The 24,659-nt window shown below is 41.2% G+C and overlaps 1 non-coding gene across 1 annotated transcript; it reads right to left on the bottom strand.

Annotated features, from left to right (window-relative positions):
* Positions 1 to 17,900: 17,900 nt before the first annotated feature.
* On the bottom strand, positions 17,901 to 18,004 carry LOC122096665. Its single transcript, XR_006145363.1, has one exon. It is a non-coding gene; the product is annotated as a U6 spliceosomal RNA (small nuclear RNA).
* Between the last annotated feature and the right edge of the window lie 6,655 nt (positions 18,005 to 24,659).

The raw sequence follows: 24,659 nt of genomic DNA, 5'->3' as shown, positions 1-24,659 counted from the left end.
TAAACATTTGAATAAGAATATAAATATAATTTTTCTGAATGATTGAATATTGGTTTTATTTATTTATATATTATTTTCTGAAGCAGGCTTTTCATTTTTTTAATTCAATATGTCAGTTTATGAGTCCATTGATATTGATCAATGTCACTGTTTCCACTCTTAAATCCTTCTGAAAAATTTGTATACATATAAATATGACATTTGTAATTATTTGATCTAATTTTTATGGTACTTATTGCTAATGTATTATGCATTATTTTGTATTGCTGTACAATTAAGTTATGGACTTTGTCTAATTTCCTTTATAATAATAATAGTTATTATTATTATTATTATTGTCATCTGAGGGGCTTAAACTCTGGGCCTGGGCGCTGTCCCTGAGCTAGTCAGTTCAAGGTGAGTGCTCTATCGCTTGAACCACAGCATCACTTCTGGTTTTCTAGTGGTTTATTGGAGATAAGAGTCTCACGGACTTTCCTGCACACACTGTCACACACATATCCCACATTCCACACTGTTGCCTGGGGAATTCCCATATCTGTTAATACTCAGTACCCATGATGGCCTGATCCACCTGTATTTCTTTTGTAACATTAATCATTTCTGTCTAGGAAATGGAAGACCTATTCATTTATGTTTTGTTTAAGAAAACTGACACACATACTTACATATATACTACCTAAAAATATATTAGATACATAGATCTCTTCTTTTCCCACAGAGAATTCAAGGTCTATAAAACCTGGAGGAAACAATCTGTTAAGGCACAGGAAGAAATTTGGCTTGGGAAGCTTAAAAGTTTATAGTTTGGAGAACTTTACAGCCGATAATATCAATAGGTATGATATCAATATGATAAAGATTAAATGAATTTTTGACTAATAGTTACCCTGGAAGTGGCTAGTAGCACTATGGAAACAACTCAGAGAATATTTGAAAAGTAAATCATTTAAATGCTACAAGAAGTTGTTCTAGCTTTTATTAGTTCAAATTGAGATTGTGGTTAAAGTTTATAATTGTTCAGTATATTATTATACTCACTGAATACAATCACATGTTTATTGAAAAATATTCCCTTGGTGTGGGTGTGTGCATCTGTATATTGCATATACATTTTATCTTGCTTGTTCTCTACCTGTGTTAACAAAATTGTCAGGCTTGAAAGGTGGACACTACTGTTTAATGTTATGACAATTTTCCAAGCTTTATTTTCAACAAATATTTTGGAATTGTTTACTGAAGGACAGAGAGGGAGGAGAAAGAGAGGGGAAGGAAGACAGGAGTTCTAAATCTAAGATTGCAACAGCTATATACCAGAACAAGGCTGCAGAACAAGGCATAAATAGATGCAGTGTTGGGCCTTCAGTCCGCTAGCTGTAAGAAAGCCCCCATTTGGCCACAGGTGTGGATTGTAGGAAAAAAGATAATTCAGTAAAAACAAATTCAAAATGTCTAAGACACTTAAACAAGTTCTGAACATCACTTCCTCTTGGGCTGCTGCTTTACAGACCCAATATTTGATCTGAAGCGAAACTTGGAAATACAAAAGTTAAAACCCAAAGTCTAGTAACCTCTAAAAGGCCTGTGTAACTCCTTAGTCCTTATACATCATACTGTTACTTAGGGAGAAAGGCAGGGGGGAGATTTACAGCTATTGCAGACCTCTTTTTTTAGTGAACAATGAGCTACCATCTTCAGTCATGTAGTTCCAGCACAGACTTGGCTAAGGTCTGTGAACCTGAATATAGAAGTTTGAATCTCCATAGTGTGAATTGGAAATTTGTCCTCCGACTAAGATAGGTTTTGCGTACCTTGGGTAGCTGTGGACAAGTCCCTTTTTAATAGCCTTTCCTTTGTGCACATTTGGTTTGAATGCAAGGATAAACATCTAACTAGTGGCAGTGGTCACCCCAGAGTAGAGGAAGAGAGTCACAGTAGAGGGACAGAGATCAAACTCATGCCATCTGCCATTTTATTTTATTTTTTATTTTTATTTTTTTTGGTCCAGTCGTGGGGCCTGAACTCTGGGCCTGGCCGCTGTCCCTCAGCTCGTCAGCTCAAGGGTAGCACTCTATCACTTAAGCCACAGCACAACTTCTGACTTTTTTCTTTTTGCTTATGTGGTGCTGAGGAATAGATCCCTGGGCCTCATGCATGCAAGGCAAGCACTCTACCAGTGAGCCACCTTCCCAGCCCCTATCTGCCATCTTATGCTTCTTGAATTGATATGTTCTTCATGTATTTTAGTAATTCAAGAATAAAAACTAGTATTACATATAGATTTTTCATCGCCTGTTTACTTCTGACAAAAATGAAAAGTAAAAATGAATTTAAATGGAAAGTCAGTATGGTAAGAGCAGGGAAAATGAATGAGCAATGATCATGGGTAGCCCCTGAATTCCAATCTGGAGGCTTTATTTACCAACACTGGGGAATAAAATGAAACTATGTAACAAGACAGGCCTGCCTTCTTTTTCTCAGCAACAAGGCAGCCCTGTCCTTAGCAACAGGACAGCCCTGCCTGTCTTTCCTCATTTATGCCATAGCCAAAAGGCTCAGTAGAGTATGACTAAGGGAGGAAGTTAGAAGTGTCTTTGTAAGATGATGAAAAAAAAAAAAACCTGGATATGTTTGGAAAACTAGAAAGCCTCTGGAGCCTTAAACTCTTAGGTCTTTAGACTTCCACAGAAACTAAACATTCAAAAAGAAAGCCAAGATGTGCTCTGGTTCCCTTATTCAAAGAAGACAAAGACCTCCCAATTACACAATCCTCCTTGCCAACAACAGCCCTTCCTAGTGAGGCTCAGGGAATAGAAGACACATTAAACTTTTCTACTTGCCAGAAACCAGCCCACACCCTAAAGACATCAGGATAGCAGGGAGGGAGAACCCAGCCCTGTCACAAACCAAGGATGAAGCTCAGAGGATCACACCAAATCTCAAAATGTACTGAGACCCCTTAAATGTCCAACTCCATCCAGAAGGTGTCCATAGTCCTCCAAAAGATCAAGCTGTGATGCCTAGCTTTAAAGCTCGAACTCTGCACCCAGTGTTAGCCCTATTGAATGACATACAAGCCAAGTAGGGCTCTCTGATAAATTTCCTAAAACCATTGGATTTCATGCCAGCATCCAGTCATTTTTCTTCTGGTGACAAATCCTTGAGGACATTCAAGGCAAAAGCAGTCATGACCTCAACTCCACCAACCACAGGCAGTTAAGCAAGCCTTACTCTTTTGCTTGATCAACAGTTGGTTTAATTTTGAGATAATCTCACCAATACAGTCTCCTAATATCACTGCCGCCAAGGGGAGACCCCCCAACCCAATCAAACATTCAAACAAACTGGAGGTGTTCTCTTTGAGCAGGACAGACCAGCCTTTCCATGAGTCCACTTCCAGGGGCATCCCTTTCCCAAGATGCCTTGGAAGGGACATCTGTTTCCCCCAGCAGGAGGCCTGCCACTCCTCCAGACTCGCCCTGACCACATCAGCCTCTAGAAAGCTGGACACTGCATGTCCAATTTGGAAGAACTGCTGCCTCCAAGTTCTACAGTTGAGGAGATCCTAGGCAGGAAATTGTGCTGGCAGGTGGGCCAGGTTGAGGACTCTGCAAAGCCATCCAGCAAGGTTTCACCTACCAACCTGCCCAGTGCCCAGCTGGCAAACCCTGGTGTCTGCTTGGGCTCTGGCTTCCCTGGATCTGCAGTGTTAAGGAACCTTCAGATCCCTCCTGCCAGAGCCAGCATTGAATTGCACACAGAGAACACCAAGTGCTCCTGGTCCATCTACTGCAGTCTTTAGCAGTTTCCCCCGACCAGCATGGGACTCTCTGGTGCAACCATTATTGGAGGGATATTTCTGTGTAGCAAGCAAGTCTAGCTTTTCATTTGGAAGCCAGCAGACTACTAATATAGGCTCATCATCTGACCCCTGCCAACCTGGACTGCCCTGCCCCTCCCAGCTCCATTGCCCAACCTGTGTTTAGGGGTTCCCTGAACGCATCTTCTGCTCTTGAACCTGCCCATATATTCTGAAAAAAGCCCAGGAAAATCCTTGGCATCTGTTGTACCCCAGATGTGAGGCCAAAGTGAGGCTTCTGCAGTGCCCAGCCGTGCTCCAAGCATAGCTTCCAACAGAGGAACACCCCAGGTTCTACCGTAGACCTCTGATAGGTAAAAAAGAGGCTGTGCTTGTGCCTTCTGCAGTCACCAATCTGCAATCCTGGCACACGCACATCTGCTAAGGTCACCCCAGTATCTGCGGGGGCTCTGACACCAAGACAGAGGCTCAGGTACACCCATGCAGGCTGACTTTGGAGCAACTCCTCTTCCAGGTGCAGACCTGTTGGCCTTTGAAGCAGCACATGACATTGCAAAAGATCACCCCACACACTAGAAGAACCCGATAAGTAATGGTGCTGTGCTCAGCGACCTGACAGAGGCAAGAAATTAGAGAGATATGGAGACGAGGGGCTAGCTGTGCTTTTTATGTGTTTCAATATCTTTGCCAAGAAATGCATATTTTTATCAAGAAATAAAGAGGAAAACTTCTAACTCTTTGATGGAGTAGCTAGGATCAATCTAACCTTCCTACCATAAACAACCACAAAAGTGGAAGCTATGTGAAAATAAATATATGTATATAAAGGCATATATAATACAAATATGTAGGTATATATATATATGTATATTCACATATACAATTTGAATATGTATGTATAATGTATATATGTATAATGTACAGAGGAAAAAAAAGAAATACATAGTATTTGAAGAAGTAATAACCAATAGCTTCCCAGTTTTGATTGAAAGCATGAACCCTTCTATGCAGGGATCTAGCAGGTCAAAAAATTAACATAATTACCTAAAACCACACTAAGACACATTCGAATTAAACAAAGACAGAAATCCTCCCAAAACGCAGAGATACAATTCATCACACCCAAGTGATCTTCAATGATATTATGACTAATTTCTCATCATAAACTAAATTATCTATTAGACAACAAGGGCAAGAAATTTAAAGTGCTAAAAGGACATATCGAAATCTACCGTTCTAACAAATATACTGTCTCCAAATGTAAGAGATGAGCTAAATACCTACCAATGGCTCAGAACTAAAATCCTAACTACTCAGGAAGGTGAATTGTGAGGATTGTGGCTCAAAGCCAGCTTGTCCTCTCAAGAGGAAGTTGTAGGACATAACTGTCCTTGAGAAGGAGGGAGGCCTTTGTGCAATGCCATTGTTGGAACCAGACAATAAGTTGACCATCAAGAATGGAGGCTATTAGGTAGAGAAGCAATTTATAAGATGCAGTGGTCCTCTAGAAAAACAGAGGATATTGACCACTGTCCTAGTGGTTTCAAAAATGCCATGTTAATGACCAGAGCAACCTCAAGCCCACCTGGAATCCTTAGTAACAGTCGTTGAGGCCTCTGAGCTAGAATGTCAATGCTGGCAGGCTGTGATTGGTCCACTTTTTCTTTGACTTCACTGGCCCAGACTCTCATTGGTCCATATCCTCCATGAGATTACTATGCCTGGTTGTGATTGCTCCATTGTGTGAGGCCATGCAGGATATATAGGAAGCCACAGTGCTCCAACCTATATCAGTTAACAGAGCTGGGAGCTCTTGCCTGATGACCCGCTGGACTGATTCAAGGCTAAGTGAATTTTTGGTTGTGGGGACTGGTTGTTGTTTGGATTTTGGTATTTCTTTTTACTATTTCTGGTTTTCCATTATTTTATTAAGTTTATTTTAGGTAAACTTGCTACCTGCCATCATAGTGGAAGAATGGAAGAACACAAAGATTCATCCTCAATCTTCTTGAAGGAGGAGATCATCAAAAAATACCAGGTGAATGAGCTCATCGACAAAGGAACCTATGGACAAGTGAAGGTGGCCCATCCCCATGTCACAGAAAAGGACGTGGCATTTAAAATAGCCTGGAAGTGAGAGTCATCATCATTACATAAAGAATGAGGTGGACATTTTTAAGACAGTATGGCACAAACATATCATCAGGTTGTACCAGGTGTTGGAGAAGGAAGAGTATGTGGAACTGGCCACTAGGGGATACCTCCTGGGGTGGATCTGAATATCGTGCCGCCTTTATAAGGATGAAGCCAGGAGGCTCATCACACAAATTCTAAGTGCTGCTCACTACCTACACCAAAACAGAATCACACACGACGACCTTAAGTCCAACATTATCCTGTTGGACACCAAAGGCAATATCAAGGTCAGTGGTTTTGGTCTGAGCATCTGGCTCACCCTGGGGCAGTTGCTAACAAATGTATGTGGTTGCTGTGCTATTCCATCCCCCTGAAATGTTCCTGGAAGAAAGAAATGATGTCCAGGTGCAGGTGGCTCACGCCTGTTATCCCAGCTATTCAGGAGACTTAGTTCTGGGTATCATGGTTCAAAGCCATCCCAGGCTGGCTCTACCCTCTGAGCAGACTCATACTGACACCAAATACTAATTTGATGAGGAGATGGCAGAGGATATATTTGGCTAGCAAAATAGCTACTACTCTTCTCAAAACAAGCTGCTGAATGTGGGCCCTGGAACAGAGCTCTTCTAGACAAAGGTGTGGAGAGCTCTAAGAGATATGAAAGATAACCTCACTTGACAGCCAGAAGGCTGTTATTGGGATGAGAGAGATTTGTAGGGGGTCTACTAAAAAAAGTTGTAAGTGGAATCCAGGAATGGATATCAAAATACTGTTTGCCCAGCAAGGCCCTCAGTCCAGCCCAGAAGACAGGTGCACCAACTATCTTAGGTTTCCTCAGGAGGGATTCCAGCCAAGGAGCACCTAATACTGCACTGATAAACTGGCATTGTAGTTATTAAAGCATGTAATTTTTGTGCATTGTATCAATTCCTAGCACATGCAAAACGACTTGAGCTCTATGATTTCTCTCATTTGAAATTATTAACATTAGCCTGTTACTCCTGAAAGTGGATCATTATAGCTCAGGAGGTATGAATGTATATGTGACCATACAAAATGATGCTAACTGAAATGAAGACAAAGAAACAGCAGGTCATCTTTTGTTTAGTTGTCAAGCTTGATGTAGCCAATATACTGTAGCTAGTTCTTTCTTCTTACTTTATATCATTTTTCTTTTCCTATTGGTTTTATCCATGGCAATTCCCGTCTTTGATTCTGGTACTCTGCATCCTGTATATGCATTTATCTGATTGGGGGAAGGGAAGCGAAATAACAAAATACTGAAAGAAGTACAAAAGGTGACCCATTGCAACAATGATACTCACAGGACACTATGGCAGAAATTAACTTTACATGTAATGTGTGTGGGAGAAATGGAGGGAAGAGTCAGAGGGAGAAAAAAACTGCAGTACGTAACAATGTTCAATTAGAACTGTAACTTACTCATGTAAATGTAACTGCTCTGTATAGCATCTTTATAATGAAATAGATTTTTAAAAATATAAAAATTGGATGGGTGAGCAAGATGGCAAGGGGCAGTAGGGAAATGCTACAGCTCTCCCCAACCAAAAAGAGAGTCGTGTTCCAATGCTTAATCTCCCCAAGAAACCGACAAGAACAAAAAGATGAACACCGAGAGAAAAACAGGAGGCAGAAAAAAAAAGAGAGAAAAAGAATTTCAGAACAGAGAAACACGAAGACCCCTTCCCCAATCTCTAGTGGCCATGCAGCAATGCGCCAAACCACATCCAGCCAGCCCAACAGGGGCTGCCAGACTCCCCGAGACACAGGGGGTTGTCTGCAGATCACCCGCACAGAAGCAGCCTGAGGTACCGGTGTCAAACCAGCTGATCACGACGAACGGAGAAACCTCCAAGCCCAGAGCTTGCACAAAGATTCCAACCCCACCCCTCACTCTCTATCCTAGCAGAGAGGCTCCATCCTGCCAAAGCGACTCTGCCCCACTGAAAGAATTCCAGAGCTACACAGAGCCACAGAACACCAGAGCAGAATCCTACAAGGAAATGGTGGTGATCCAGAGAACGCAATTGGAGACAAACCGCAGTGCTCCGTACCTGCAGATCACCTGCGCAGGTCTGAGGTACTGGTGTCAGACCCGCCGACCGCAATGAACAGAGAAACCTCTGAGCCAGGAACTCAGCCTCATGGCGGGAGCCCCAGAGCTACATGGGATGCCCACAGAAAACCAGGCAGAAGACCTGCAAAGAACTGATGCTGATCCAGAGAACACAAACAGAGACAAACCCCAGCACTCAGAACCTGCATGGAGGCCCTTCCCCCATCCCTCGGGTCGAGGACAGAGGCCCATCCTGCAGCTTGGACCCTAACAGCATCAATCGAGGCAGAGACAAAAAAGAAACTCACAGAGCCACCTCTGCCCAGCCCAGCCCACAACCACCTCAACTGAACTCTTGATTTCAATGGCAACCAATGACGTACATCACACAGAAAGAACAATTAGCACATAGGTGAGTATCCCACAGGAGACAGTGTATGCCTTAAGAGAGAACAGAGCTGGTGGGAATCCTGAGACCCTGACTCAGACACACTATCCCAACACCTGGACCACAGGACCCACTAAAACTGGGAAATGTTCTAGAGCTCCACCAGACCATGGAGCACACTCAGCTCGCCAGGCTAGAGCAAGAGCACCCCTGGAAGGTAGCTTAAATGCCCAAGCCAGGAACAGCACCCCTGGGTCAAGAAACCCAACAGTGGAAGAAATTTGAATATCCCAGGCTGCATAAACTAGGCAGGATACACAGCAGCATAGGTCCAACCGGCATGTCCCAGGCCGGGGGCTGGCACCAGGCCTGGGGATCCGGTGCCTGGGCAACACAACCAACTCCTCCCAACTGAAGTAAGAAGCTGCATACGCCTAAGTACAGGGGAGAAATACAGGGAACTGCATCCCCTGGGAAGCACATCTGTGACAGCAAAGACCTGGGGGTTCAGGACAGGAGAAGCCTAAACCCTACCAGAACCCGACCCATATATTCTACGCTGGAAATTGGACAACACAAGCCACCAGCACCTGATAATAGTCAGGAGCTCTGCTGGTAAGGTGGCTCAGCAGTATAGTAGTTGTCTTGGGTGCATGAGGCCCTGGATCTGATTCTTCAGCACCACATAAGCAGAAAGGGCCAGAAGTGCTTTGGCTCAAATGGTAGGGTATCAGCCTTGAGCTGAAGAGCTGAGAGACAGTGCCCAAGCCCAGAGTTCAAGCCCACAACCCGCCAAAACAAAATTTCAGGAGCCCATACAAACTCCAGCATCTGGGACAGTGCATCCAGCACATCCAAACTCGCCAAGAGCACCTGTAGGAGCAAACGGGAGCAATCTGGGCTGCTCAACTCTTCCAAAGGCAGGAATTGCCAGTGATCTAGAACAGAGAACTGAGAACCCTATATGGGTCAGACCAGCAGCTGGAGGCCGGCCCCCAACAGAACCGAGATCAGGTACAGATCCTCTCCACCAGCAGAGAAACAGCAACCAAGCAAAGACAGACACCTATTGACCAAAACAAATTTTCAGATTATTCTCCAATACTCCCTGAATCCCCATGCGAAAATCAGAGAAAAATTACAAGGATTATCAACACCCAGGATAACAAGCTATCCCCAAAAGCCAGCAGCCACCCAGGGGAGAGCCCCAGTGGGAGCAAAGCAGGAATGGAAGACAAAAGCTACATCCAAAATATTCTGGAGGCAATGACTCAGGAAATAAAGTGAGAAATAGACCAGAAAAATAAAGATCACAGGGATGAACTATCAAAAGAGATGCAGGATCTAAAACAGGAGGTACACCCAAAAATAGAGGCAGCACACACCTCACTAAGAAGTGATATAAGTGCAAAAATAGAGGCAGTATACACTTCATTTCAAGGTGAGATCAGTACTTTGAGAGCGAACATAGAATCCATAAATGAGTCCATTTCTTCCATGCAAACCACAATGGAAGCCACAGTTAACAGAGTGAACGAAATGGAATGTAGAGTGTCAGATACAGAAGACAGGATACACCAACTGGACCAAAAAATGACAGATGTGGAAAAATCACTTAAATTATGCCAAAGGGAAATTCAAGAGCAAGCAGATAGTGTCAAGAAATTTAACCTTTGTATAATTGGAATGGACAAAGGTGAGGAATATCAAAGCAAGGGAATGTTACACCTATTCAACAAAATAATCAGTGAAAGTTTTCCCCATCTCAAAAAAGAACATCTTACCTACATAACAGAAGCCTATAGAACACCTAGGAAGCAAGATCCTAGGAGAAACACTTCTAGACACATTATAGTAAAAATGGTAGATCTGAATAATAAGGAAACAATCTTGCATGCAACAAAAATGAAAAAGGAGCTATACTACAATGGGAAAAAAATTAGAATCACTGCAGATCTCTCCACAGAAACACTGAATGCAAGAAAGGCCTGGGAAAGTAACATACGAGCCCTGACAGCCAATAACTGCCAACCCAGACTGATATACGCAGCAAAGCTAGCATTCACATTCGATGGAGAACTGAAAATTTTAATAGCAAAGAAAAACTAAATGAATACATAAACATTAAGCCAGCATTACAAAGAATTCTAAGAGGGGAACACAACCTGAAGAAAGCAACCAGGAACAGGGACCTGGATCCAGACAAGCATCAATAGAAGTCTAACTGAGGAAGCACAGGAGGAAAGGAAAGAAGAAAACCTTAGGAAAATAGGGAATCACAGGGACCACAATGCATCTCTCTATACTATCTCTTAATAATAACGGGCTTAATTCACCAATCAAAAGAAAAAGAACTGCAGATTGGCTCAGAAAACATGATCCATCCATCTGTTGCCTTCAGGAGACACACCTCTCAGCCAGACATACAAACTGTTACCTTCAGGAGACCCACTTCTCAGCCAAACGTACAAACAAATTCAGAGTGAACGGTTGGAAACTGATCTACCAGTCAAATTCCTCCAGGAAGAAAGCAGGTGTAGCAATCCTGATATCTAACAAAATAAGCTTTTCATTATAATCAATACAAAAAGACAAGGACAGACTTTACATATTAATACAATGAACAATCAAAGATGTGGATATTACCACCATCAACTTACATTAGTGCACCCAGACATGTTAGGCAAATACTCTCAAACTTACAGTATAAAATAGATCCCAATACGATAATACTAGGACACATTAACACCTCACTCTCTCCAAAGGACAGGTCTGCCAACGAGAGGATTGGCAAAGAAGCTACTGAATTAAATGAGGCCATACTTCAAGTGCAACTAACTGACATCTACTGAGTATTTCACCCTAAAAAAACACAGTATACATTCTTCTCAGCAGCTCAAGGAACTTTCTCCAAAATAGACCATATCATAGTTCATGCAAGGAATTTTAGCAAATACAAGGGGATTGACATAATCCACTGTATCCTATCTAACCACAGTGGAATCAAGCTAGTTCTCAATAACAAAGTATATTGCAAAAATTACTCAAAAACATGGAAATTGAACAATACAGTTCTAAACAATGCCTGGGTAATGGAAGAGATTAAAGAAGAAATTAAAAAATTCCTACAACTAAATGAAAATGAAAACACCTCTAAAATAAACTTTTGGGACACAGCAAAAGCAGTCCTGAGGGGCAAACTTATTGCCCTCAGTGCCCACATCAAGAAAATAGAGACAGACCACATAAATAATCTCGTGTTGCAATTAAAACAGCTAGAAAACATGAAAAAATGGAACCTAAAGTTAGTAGATGGAGCCAGATAACCAAACTAAGAGCAGAGATTAATGAATTAGAGAATCAGAGAATCATAGCCAAAATTAACCAAAAAAGCTGGTTCTTTGAAAAAAATAAATAAAATTGATGGACCATTGGCAAGTTTAATTTAAAAAAGAAGACAAGAAACCCATATTAACAGGATTAAGGATGCCATGGGAAAAATCAAAACACGTACCCAACACATCAACAGAGCCAAGGTCAAGAATCACATGATTATCTCCACAGATGCAGAAAAGGCCTTTGATAAAATTCAACATTCATTCATGGTAAAAGTTGCAGAGAAAATAGAAATAGAAGGAACATTTCTTAAAACAATAAAATCCATTTATGACAGACCAATAGCCAATATTATATTTAATGGGGAAAAGCTACAACCAATTCTCTTAAAATCCGGTAAAAGTCAAGGATTCCCACTGTCTCCACTCCTCTTCAACATAGTTCTGGAATCTTTATCCAGGACAACAAGACAAGAAAAAGACATTAAAGGGATCCGCATATGGAAAGAAGTTCAACTATCCCTTTTTGCAGATGACAAGATACTATACCTTCAATATCCCAAAAACTCCATCCCCAAACTCTTAGAAATCATATATCACTTCGGCAAAGAAGCAGGAGACAAAATCAACCCACAAAAATCAGTTGCCTTCCTATCCACTTACAATGTACAAGCAGAAAAGGAAATAAAGGAAGCAACCCCATTCACCAAAACCTCCCGAAAAATTAAATATTTTGGAATAACCTAACCAAAGATGTAAAAGAACTATTTAATGAAAAGTATAAAAAGTTAAAGAAAAAAATTACAGAAGACACTAGGAAATGGAAAGACTTCCTATGCTCTTGGATAGACAGACTTAATATAGTGAAAATGGCAATACTGCAAAAATTTATATACAAATTCAATGCAATTCCTATTAAAATCCCAAAGATGTATTCTCTGAAATACAGAAAACAGTCCAAAATTTCATATGGAATAACAAAAGAACTAGAATAGCCAAAACAGTTCTAGGAAATAAAGACAACATGGGAGAGATATCCATGATGAACTTCAAACTCTACTATAGAACTATAATAACAAAGACTGCATGGTACTGGCACAAAAACAGACCCGAAGACAAGTAGAATAGAATACAAGATCCAGAAATAAATCTACATGCGTACAGTCAGCTGATATTTGACAAAGGAACCAAAGACATACAATGGAAGAAACACAGCCTCTTCAACCACTTATGCTGGGAAAAATGGGCGGCCACATGCAGAAGACTAAAATTGGGCCCCAGCCTATCACCATGCACCAACATCAACTCAAAATGTATTAAAGACCTTACCATCAAACCTGAATCTGTGAAACTACTGCAGGACAGAGTAAGAGGGAGACTTGAACTTATAGGCACAGGAAGGAACTTCCTGCACAGAGTTCCAGGGTCAAAGCAAATTGGAGAGAGACTCTTCAAATGGGACTACCTTAAAATAAAAAGCTTCTAAACAGCTAAAGCTATCACAACCGTGCTAGAAAGACAACCAACTAATTGGGATAAAATATTTACCAGCAATATATCAGACAAGGGGTTAATATCCAGTGTATACAGGGAACTCAAGAAACTGATCTTTCCCAAGACTAACAAACAAATTACTAGATGGGCAAGGGAACTAAAGAGAGACTTCTCAGATGAAGAGATAAAAATGACAAAGAAACCCATGAGGAAATGTTCACCATCCCTGGTTGTGAAGGAAATGCAAATAAAGACAACCCTGAGATACTACCTTACCCCAGTCAGAATGGCCCCCAAGTCAGCCAACGACAAATGTTGGAGGAGATACGGAGAAAGAGGAACCCTATTACACTGCTGGTGGGAATGTACACTTATACAACCTCTTTGGAAAGCAGTCTGGAGGGTCCTCAGAAAGCTAATTATTGACCTCCTATAGGACCCAGTCATACCACTTCTAGGCATCTATCCTGAACAACAGGAACCAGTATACAAGGACACATGTACCTCCATGTTTATTGCAGCATTGTTCACAATAGCCAGGATATGGAAACAACCCAGATGCCCCACCACAGATGAATGGATCCAAAAATTGTGGTATCTATACACAATGGAATATTATGCAGACATTAGAAAGGACAAAATAATAATGGTATTTTCATGGAAATGGATGGAGCTAGAAGAAATCATGTTGAGCGAGGTAAGCCAAGATCAAAGAGACAAATGGTACATGGTCTCCCTGATAAGTGGATGTTAAATCCAAAATGTTAGGTGATACGACAAAATTAACAGGACTTAAGAAACAAAGAGCTTCCACTCATCTGGTTGAATCACAACTAAATAACTCCATGCTGCTGATCATATGTATGGTATATATGTGTACACTGGAGGGGATCCAGGAAGACAACACAGAACTAGAGGGAATCAGGGAAAAACATACAACAATGGGACCAATTAGCTGCACAGGACATTGACCAAAATGAGCTAAGCAACTTAATGGCAGCAATGGGAGGGAGGGAACAAATAAGAAAGAGGCAACAGCGGATGCTATGCAAAACAAAAGAAATGTACATACCACCCAATGTGGAAGAAATAACTGTATTGCAAAGCTCATAGAAATCATAAATGTTATAGACCATGATAGACAATTTGCTCCAGGAAAGATAGAATGTGTTTGTGAGTTTAACTGAGCATCACGATCCCACAATAGTGTGAAATTTGGGAAATTATGTAATCACTTAATCACAATAAAAAAAAAAAAAAAACAATGGCTGAGCATCAGTTGTTCATGCCTATAATCTTAGCTACTCAGAAGCCTGAGATCTGAGGCTCATAGTTTGAAGCCAGCTGGGGCAGGAAAATTCAGGAAACTTATTTCTGATTAACCACCAGAAAGCATAAGTGGAGGTGTAACTCCAGTGTTAGAATTATAGTCTTGAGTGAAGAAGCAAAGGGAGAATGCCCTGGTCCTTGGTTCAAGCCCCATTTTAAAAAGTAAGAAAATAAAAGCATGCTAAACTTCTCAGGCATTTGGAAATATCATTCATTCTGTAATGATGAGGTGGGGGCTGGATGACTTATGTAGAAATTGCCTAGGCCAAGGACAAAAATAGACTTGGTAATTATAAAAGGCTATTCATAACCTAGTTGTTAGGATTCTTAAAAAGAATTGAATCTGAAAACTCTTGTAACTAAATAAAAAAGAATATTTCTAGTTTTAAAAAGCCTAGGGGGAGACAGGCTTCCTGCAGCCTAAGAGGGTAAATTTTCTGGAACTACTGCCAGACACTTTTCCTTCTGTTTGTTCTAAATGTCTGTTTTCTGAACATAATATACATATGATCATGAAGCCTGAAAAAAAATTAACATGGCAAAAACTGCAATACTGACCCCCCAAAATTGAAAATGCAATACTCATATCCCAACAATATTCTTCAATTCTGTAGAGAAAACAATTCAACTTTAGTATGGAACTACTAAATTACAGATGAAACATAAGTCTTAGAAATGAACTCATGGGCCTATATTCATCTTACACACACACACACACACACACACACACACACACATAATGGAATTCTATTCATCCATCAGAAAGGATGACTTTTCACTAGTCTTAAGGAAAATGAAAGGTTGGGGAAAATGATACTAAGAGAAAAGAGAAAGGAATGCAGACTCTGAGCAATATAGGTTTCATGGATTCATTCATAGTAGCTAGAAGGTGCCCACAAATCTACAAGTAAACAAGACAGATTATTCCTCATCCCAGTTAGAATGGCCTTTATCAAGAAGCTATCAATAGTAAATGCTGGCATGGATGTAGCCAATTGGGAACTCTATTACACTGTTGGTGTAGAATGCTGTGGAATGCAGTACTGAGTTTCCTGAAAAGACTAAACATAGATCTCCTTTAAGACCCAGTAATTCCCCTCATGGGCAGTAATCCAACAAGCTCACATAAAAGCTACCGGCATAACCGTGTTCAGGGCCCAGGCCCAGAGTTTAAGGACTGGAAAAAATGTTACCACAGTTGTTTTTTCCCCCCCAAATATGAACCATTTGCCATAAGATACCAAAACATGCCGGGTGCTGGTGACTCAGGCCAGTAATCATAGCTACTCAGGGGACTAAGATCTGAGAATCACTGTTCAAAGCCAGCGTTTTCAGGAATGTCTGTGAGCCTCTAATCTCCAATAAACTGCTAGAAAACCGGACGTGGCACTGTGGCTCAAGCGGGAGAATACTCGCCTTGTCTTGTAGATGACAACGACAGAGCCCAAGCCCAGAGTTCAAGTCGCAGGATGGACAAAAAAAGAAACAAACAACAAAAAAAAACGATACCAAATCATTCTATTAGCAGTAGCTAGGATAGGACTTAAATTTAGTGGGTGATAAAATGGCTTCTTTGTTGAATTATAGGAAAAGATGTTGGCAGTCCAAGAAAAGGGAGATTTTTTGTTGTTGTTGGTCGATGGGTTTGAAGTCTGGGCTTGGGCACAGTCCCTGAGCTCTTCAACTCAAGGTGAGTGCTCTACCTCTTGAGCCACAGTGACACTTCTGGTTTTCTGATGGTTAAATGGACATAAGAGTCTCACAGACTTTCCTGCCCAGGCTGGCTTTGAATAGCAGTCCTCAGATCTCAGCTTCCTGAGTAGCTAGGATTACAGATGTGAGCCACTGGCACCAGGCTAAAAATGAGGAATTTTTAGAAAAGAAAATCCACCTCTTCACCTGTGTCAAAACCTCAGATATCACTATTAGAACATTTCATCCTCAAGTCATTTCTTCAGATATCTGTTAATTTTCTCTTTTCCTTCAATTGGGAATACTGCGTTCAATATCATTTCAGCTGTGGTACTGGATCAATTGTATGGTAATTGCTAGCATCTAAATCAAGAACTGTTACAGGAAAAGAAATGAAACCTTCATTTGGAATAATTGTTTTCTCTTTTTATTACAAATCAATGGTTGATTACTTCCTAGTGTGATATTGGACGTCCTAACAGAGTGATGGCATTTTATTTCTCTTCAGCCTTCTCCCACATGTGGTCAAGTATTTAAGAATACAAATATTTCCATTGATAATTCAATAGCTGATCTCTAAGAAAATGTGCATTTCTGGACTTTGGTCTCTTGTCCTTACATGTGCAGGCTTTCAATGATTTATATGTTGTACAAGGAATTCTATTTTCCAATCTTTGTGTGACCAATTTTAGTCTCTCTGATCAGTCTTTCTGACTCTTTCTCTGGAGTCTCATTTCAGTCTGCCTCATAATATTAGTTATTAGCTAAATAATGTACAGAGGAGTCACATTTGCGTGAGCAAGGTAATGAGTACATTCCTAAAAAACATTGTTACCTCCTCCTTTATTTTTCCCCTACCATCCTTTCCCTCCCACCTCCACAAGTACACAACCCTCCTCTCTTCCCCCACCTAAATTGTAAAGTTCATTTTTCAACATAGTGTCTTGTGTATCTCATTGTTACAATGTGTCAACCTGTACCCCTATTTAAGCATTTTGTTTTTTTTCTTTCCCCTCCACGAATTAGAGGATTGTATATACAAGATGTAGGTGCACCAACTTCAAATACAGTGAAAGCAGGAGTTATAGCAGGAGGGAGGAACATATAAAGAAACAAAAAAGTCACATCGCACATTATATGTACGTTAGAAACAATAGCAAGAAAGAAAAAAACCACTTGTGTCCCTATCTTGGGGTTCATGTCCCTTAACATCATCCTATCTGGTCATATGCAGATAGCTTTTGACCTATTCTTCTTAACCCAGACAAATATTAGTTATTGAAAATTAGGGAAACCATGGGACCAATGTTAATTTGGACGTGGCTTACTTCACTTAATATAATTTTTACCAAGACTTTCCAGTTACTAACAAATGGGGCAACGTTATTCTTTCTGATGGAGGCATAGAATTCCATTGTGTATATATACCACAGTTGTGTTGGTAGCTTTAGTATGGTCTTGTTTGTGATCATTTGGGTAAATGTCCCAAAGTGGGATTGCTGGGTCATAGGGGAGCTCTATGTGGAGTTTTTTGAGGAACCTCCATACTATTTTCCAAAGTGGTTGAACAAGTTTTATACTCCCACCAAGAATGCAGTACGGTTCCCTGGTGGCCACATCCCCTCCAGCATCTGTTGTAAAAGCTTCAGGAAATTGCCTGTCATCCTTGTGCATGAGCCATGCTAATCTTCTCTGAAATGTTCCAATGTTTCTGCTACGCATTTCATTTTGTGCTCCTGCACTTGGCGAGTGATTTTAGGTGCGTCTACACCAGTAGAATCAGCATAAATCAAGCCAGCATTTCTTCATTTAAAATACAAGGAAAGGATACAGGTTGCCACATTGTAACAATGAAATGTACAAGACACTCTATGGGGGGGGGGCGTGGAGTGACATGTTGGGGAGGTATGAAGGGGCGGAATGGTAGGGGAAAGACAAAGGAGGGGGTAACAATGCTCAATAAGAAATAGACTCATTACCTTACTTATGTAACTGTAACCCATCTGCACAGGAACTTTAAAATAAAAATATAAATTGAAAAGATACAAGGAAAACTTCTGTACTTATAGGAAGTTGTATTTGTCACTCAATATCAGCAAGGTATTGGTTTTAGGACCACAAGCATATTAAAATTTTGGATGCTCAAATTCTCTACATAAACACAGTATATTATTTCCATTAGAATCTGCCCACAACCTAGTGCACGGTAATTGCTACGAAAATTTTTACTACATTCTATGTTTGTAGTGAAAAATAAAATTATATGCACTATCGACTGATACCATTTTTTTCAGATAATTTATTTATTGTGAAAATATCGTACAGAGGGGATAATGGGCAAGGTAATGAATATATATACATATATACATATATATACATATATATGTATATTCATATATATACATATATACATACATATATATACATATACAAATATATAATGTTTTAAAATAAAAATATTTTATATCCTTTCAAAAAATTTTTTATCATGAAAATACCATACAGAGTTGTTACAATTACAGAGGAAAGGTAATGAGTATATATTTTATCAAGCATTATTACTTCCTCCTTGGTTTCCCCTTCCCTTCATATCTTCCACCACACCCCACCTGCTCCCCGAACTGCCCGAAGTTGTAAAGTTCGAATTTCAGCATAACGACTTGTACATCTCATTGCTGCAATGGGTCCACCAGTATCCCTATTTAAAAGGTTTGCTTTTGCCCTTCCCATCCACAAACTATATCAATATCAAATACAATGAAAGCCGGGGTTATACTGTGGGGAGGGACATAGAACACAAAAAAGCAATCATCTTATGAATATCTTTGAAACAAATGCAAGAAGGAAAAAAATATATGAATATTTATATTGGGGTTCATTTCACGTAAAATCAACTTATCTGACCTTTTCTGCTTGTCTCAGACATACACTAGTTATTGTAAATAAGGGAAACCATGGGACCTATGTTTCTTTGGGCCTGGCTTTCTTCACTTAATATACTTTATCCAAGTATTTCCAGTTCTTAACAAATGGGTCAATGTCATCCTTTCTGATGGAGGCATAGAATTCCATTGTGTATAAATACCACATTTTCTTGATCCATTCATCTGCGGAGGGGCATCTGGATTGGTTCCATATCATAGCTCTCTTAAAGAATGCTGCAATAAACAGTTGTGTTGGTAGCTTTAGTATGGTCTTGTTTGTTACCATTTGGGTAAATGCCAAAAATTGGGATTGCTGGGTCATAGGGGAGCTCTATGTGAAGTCTTTTGAGGAACCTCCATACTTCAACAGATACAATCTATTCAACATTAAACAACTATGTACTAATGGGCTAAGAACAGAAAAGAAGAATTTGGCAAACGAGAAGTTATTAGGTTTAGGGAGAAATGTGGGGAAAAGTAGGATTAGAGGGATGTGGTAGGTAAAAAGAGAGTGTATTTGGCCAAGTCCTAATTTCAGAGAGGGAAAGAGCTTGGGAAGAATTATTGGAGAGACTTAAAAAAACAAGAGAAAATGGAAAAACAAAACTTTACATATAAAAAGTGAAACACAAAAATTATGAAAGAGTAAAGAAGTGATATTGAGGGAAGAAAAGCTAAAAAATAAAAGTTCTTAAAATTATATAAGTAGGAGGAGATAATACTACTATTAAAGAATTTAAGCCTTAGAGGTTTTGAATTGAGTAATAAATTTCTGGGTTAAATATGTACACAAGGGAGATAAGGTCTAATAATCGATGACAGGTATGTATCTGAGGATGAGCAAAAGAGCAATTAAGTCACCCAAAAAGAAGAAAGGGAAGAAAAAAATGAAAAAGAAAAAAAAAGAAGAGAAAAAGAAAAAAGAAAAAAAGGACCAAAAACTCAGTAGAGATTAAAACACACACAGACACACACAGACACACACACACAGACACACACACACACACACACACACACACACACACCCCTAAAATAAAAATTATGCGAGGACAAAAAAGATTAATAGAAAACAATTTTTAAAATATAATTTAAAAAATTTTTAAAAATTAAAAAAAGGTATAAAAAAGAGTTCTTTGATTGGGAAAGGGGGTGCATGCATGGGAAGATCTTTTATCTCCCTTGTGTCCTAACCAATCTTTTGGTGGAGTCTCAGGTCTGCTTGTGGTTACTGCCTGGTCTGTCTTGATTGGTTACTTAAGTCAGTGTGTTTGAGCAGGCAGAAAAATGCTCTGCTTTACCCAGGATTTTGTGATCCTCCTCCTCGCTAGTTCAGTGGGAGGGAGATCTGCTTTGATTATCACAAAAGAAGGAGATGGCAAAGAAGGAGATGGCTGTTTCCTCTAGTTTGGAGATGGTGTGATGAGGCTAGGTTCTGGGTAGAGTTGAGGCCTTTCACCAAACAGTAGCTTTTCCCTGAGGGAATAGCTTCTGATATACTCACAAAGCCCAGCCTGGAGCCATTCTCAGGGTTTATGTATACTGAATTTCAATTGTTTTTCTAGGCTGCTGCAGGGAGGGGCAGCCTCTGGCTCTGTTTACCCAGAAGAAAGCGACACCTGTGGGGGCCACGGATCCTCTGCTTGTGCTTGGTGACTTTCCCTTGGGTGGAGCTAAGCCTGGAATGTCAGGTCAGCTTCCTGTGACCTGCTAAATGACTCCAGTTTTCATCCAAGGCCTGAGTTGTTGCTAGCTCCTCAGCCGGGCCTTTTTCAGTATCAAAAATGGAGATCTCTGGTGCTGGAGGTGGGGAGAGGTGGACTTCCCCCCTCTGCTTCCTGAGAAGGAGTGAGGATGTCAGGGTTCTATTCACGCTGGATTGTTGGCTCCCTGGTCATCTTTAGTCTGTGATCTGCAGGATGAAGATATTTGCTCCTTGCCAGTTCTTGCTGGTGTTGAATAGAATCCACTAGCCCCTGGGTCTGGCTCCTTTGTCCCGGATTCTCTGTGTTTAGGTAGGGTGGCTATGGCCGCCACCACCAACGCCTTGCCACAGCTGCAAGCAAGTGCTCAGGTCTGCCTGGATTTTTCCTCTCTGGCCAAACTCTCTGTACAGTGATCGCACACTTGGTGTGATTCTCTAGGCTAGGACTGTTCACTGGAACACTAAACTGCTATCTATGCGAAAAATTGATAGCCTCCAGCTTCATTTCCGCAGTCTTCATTCAACATTCATGAGTATATTTCTTATCAAGCATTGTTGCCTGCTCCTTTGTTTCCCCTTTGAATCCCTTCAAATCACACCCCCTTCCTAATCCACCTCCCAGCCAAATTGTAAAGTTGATTTTTTGACGTAACATCTTGTACATCTTATTATTGCAATGGGTCCAGCTGTATCCCTATATAAACAGTTTGTTTTTGCCCTACCCCTCCACAAATTATATCAACCTCAAATACAATGAAAGCAGGGGTTATACCGTGGGGGAGGGACATACAAAGCAACAAAGAAATCATCTCATAAGTATGTTAGAAACAATTGCAAGAAAGAAAAACCATTTGAATCCTTATCTTGGAGTTCATTTTGCCTACCATCAACTTATCTGACCTTTTCTGCTTGTGTCAGGCATACTAGTTTATGCAAATAAAGGAAACCATGGTACCTATGTTTGTTTGGGCACGGCTTACTTCACTTAATATAATTTTTCCAAGTCTTTCCATTTCTTAACATATGGGGCAATGCCATTCTTTCTGATGGAGGCATAGAATTCCATTGTGTATATATACCACATTTTCTTGATCCATTCATTTACGGTGGGACATGTGGGTTGGTTCCAAATCTTAGCTATGGTAAACAATGCTGCAATAAACATAGCTTTGCTGGTACCATTAGTGTGCTCTTGTTTGTGATCATTTGGGTAAATGCCCAAAAGTGGGATTGGTGGGTCATAGGGGAGCACTATGTGGAGTCTTTTGAGGACCCTCCATACTACTATCCAAAGTGGCTGAACAAGTTTACACTCCCACCAACAATGCAGTAGGGTTCCCTTCTGTGCACATCCCCTCTAGCATCTGTTGTTATTAGAGTTCTTCGTTATTGCCATTCTAATTGGAGTGAGGTGGTATCACAATGTTGTTTGGCATTTCTCTTATGGTTAGGGAAGTTGAGCATTTCTTCATGTGTCTATTGGCCATACTTCTTTCTTCTTTAGCGAAGTTCCTCTGTAAGTCTATAGCCCACTTATTTATTGGGCAGTTGTTTCTTTGAGGATTTGTTGTTGGGGCATTTAATTTTGTGAGTTCCAGTTATATTGTAGATATGAGACCCTTGTCGGTTGTATGTTTAGTGAAGATCTTCTCCCAATCAGTGGGCTTTCTGGTGATCTTGCTAGCTATGTCCTTTGCCATGCAGAAGCTCTGCAATTCCATGCAATCCCATTTGTCCAACCTTTGTTTAATTTGTTGTGTTTCTGGGTCTCTTTTAAGAAAATTTTGGCCTGTGACAAGGAGACCTAGGGTTTCACTTATTTCATCCTTTGAAGTTTTTAGTGTGTCAGATTTGACTCCGAGGTCTTTGATTGTGGAGCACATGGGCAGCAAAGATGGCGCTGAGGGCGAGTTGTGTGGGCAGAGCCCAATTTGCTTTACGTTCCGTGACTAACCATCCCGTGGAAGCTTAGGTGCATGATAAGGTTCTTCTTCCTCCCCTCCCAAGCACACCTGGTCTTTTTTGCTTTAAAAAAGAGCTTGCTCTGAGTTAATAAATGAATTTCCTGCTTCACTTGACTCCCTGCTGTGTCTGATTATCTCCCTGGTTAAGGGAGGCCGGGGAACGGGGGAGCAGCCGCACTTACCTTCCCTTGGACCCCATTCATCTTTTATGGGATGGACGAAGACCCAACATCTGGCGCCCAACGTGGGGCTTGAAAGGAAAAGATACCAGCGGAGGCTAAGCAGTCTCACAGGGTAAGTGAAACCCTTAGTATGGGTAATGCTATTTCACAGAAGTAGGAGGAGGAGGCAGCATTAGGCCTAGAGTGAATAAAGGAGGACTTGAGAAGTGAGAAGGAAAAGGAATGGGTCAAATTCATCCAAGAATGCACTGAAACATGCACAGTGGAAATCAAAATGAGGGTGAAAGTTACCCCCTCTGACTCAGGTGCCCCGGATGGATCCTAGGTCCCCACCCTATTTCCCCGATTGAGGGAGAGGTACGGCGCCCTATGCAACCTGTGAGAGGGACCTGCAAGACCCGGACCCCTACCAACCCTCCATGGAGGGGCTGAGGGGTGGGGAAATAACCTAATTGGAGGCCTACCCTGGAAAGGAAGGGCCACCCAGGACCCCGGACCCTGGGCCACAGGATTTGCTTCCCCAAGTGTATCTGGTAAATCTGTCCCTTGGAATGGTATCCATGGGAAGCTAAAGATCTTAAAGAGCTCCACAAGGCAGTGGAGGAGGATGGCCCAAACTCTCCTTGGGCCCTGACCTTATTACAGGACATTGCTTATCACTCATGTGTCCCTAAGGACTGTCTGGATGTGGCCAAAGCCTTCCTCACTTGTTCTCAGTTTATTAAATGGTGCCTTTCTTTAAGGAGGAATGCAGAGTGCGAGCAGAGAATAACTGGCAGGCTCAATCTGTGATACCTATTACTTATGCCATGTTAAAAGGGATGGAGAATGGTACTCCACTAGGGTCCAACATGCCACAATACCTGGCTCATACCATGACCACGTGATTCAGGGAGGACTTGCCATGTGGTACAAACTGGATGATGGGCCCACTGAGTCCTTCATAGCAGGAGTTACACAAAAACCTGGTAAGCCTCTAGTTGAGTTTGTAGATGGAGTCCAACAGAGTATTAACCACAAGCTGCCAGCAGAGAACCTCCAAGATCAGTTTGTAAAGCTGCTGCTCTGGGAAGAGATGAATGCAGACCACCACATGGCTTGCATGGGATTGAGAGAGTTTTTTCTGAGAAGATGGGTGATGGCCTCACAGGATGTGGGAATGCAACAGCACCAGTCCCAATCATTAGCTTTAGCTTTACATGTTCAGACATCTGCAATGACTGTGGCTATTACTCAAGCACTGACAGCCCAGGGCCAAGGAACCCCAAGACCATCGGGGAAAGGGACTTGTTTTAAATGTGGGCAGGAGGGGCACTTTAAGAGGGACTGTTCACAAAAATCCCCTGCCAACTGGCCCTAGGAGGCCTAACCTCCCCCTACACCCTGACCCAGGGGCAGAAAGGGATACCATTGGAAAAAGAATTGTGGATCCAAGTTTGATTTAGATAGGAAGCCCTACCTGGGTGGAGTGGTGGCCATTGATAAAACCTAAACTTGTATTCCTCCACCTTCTGGTGGAGATAAACATTGGGTACATATGCCCTTCTATGAGTCCTTGGAACACACCCATATTTGTTATTCAAAAGGCCTCTGGGGCTAGGTGTAAGCTCCAAGAT

The sequence above is a fragment of the Dipodomys spectabilis genome, unplaced genomic scaffold (assembly GCF_019054845.1).
Source record: "Dipodomys spectabilis isolate Male_0828 unplaced genomic scaffold, ASM1905484v1 ptg000384l, whole genome shotgun sequence".
NCBI classification, from domain to species: domain Eukaryota; kingdom Metazoa; phylum Chordata; class Mammalia; order Rodentia; family Heteromyidae; genus Dipodomys; species Dipodomys spectabilis.
The sequence above is the reverse complement of the archived record's forward strand: the minus strand, read 5'-3'. Positions and strand labels throughout refer to the sequence as shown.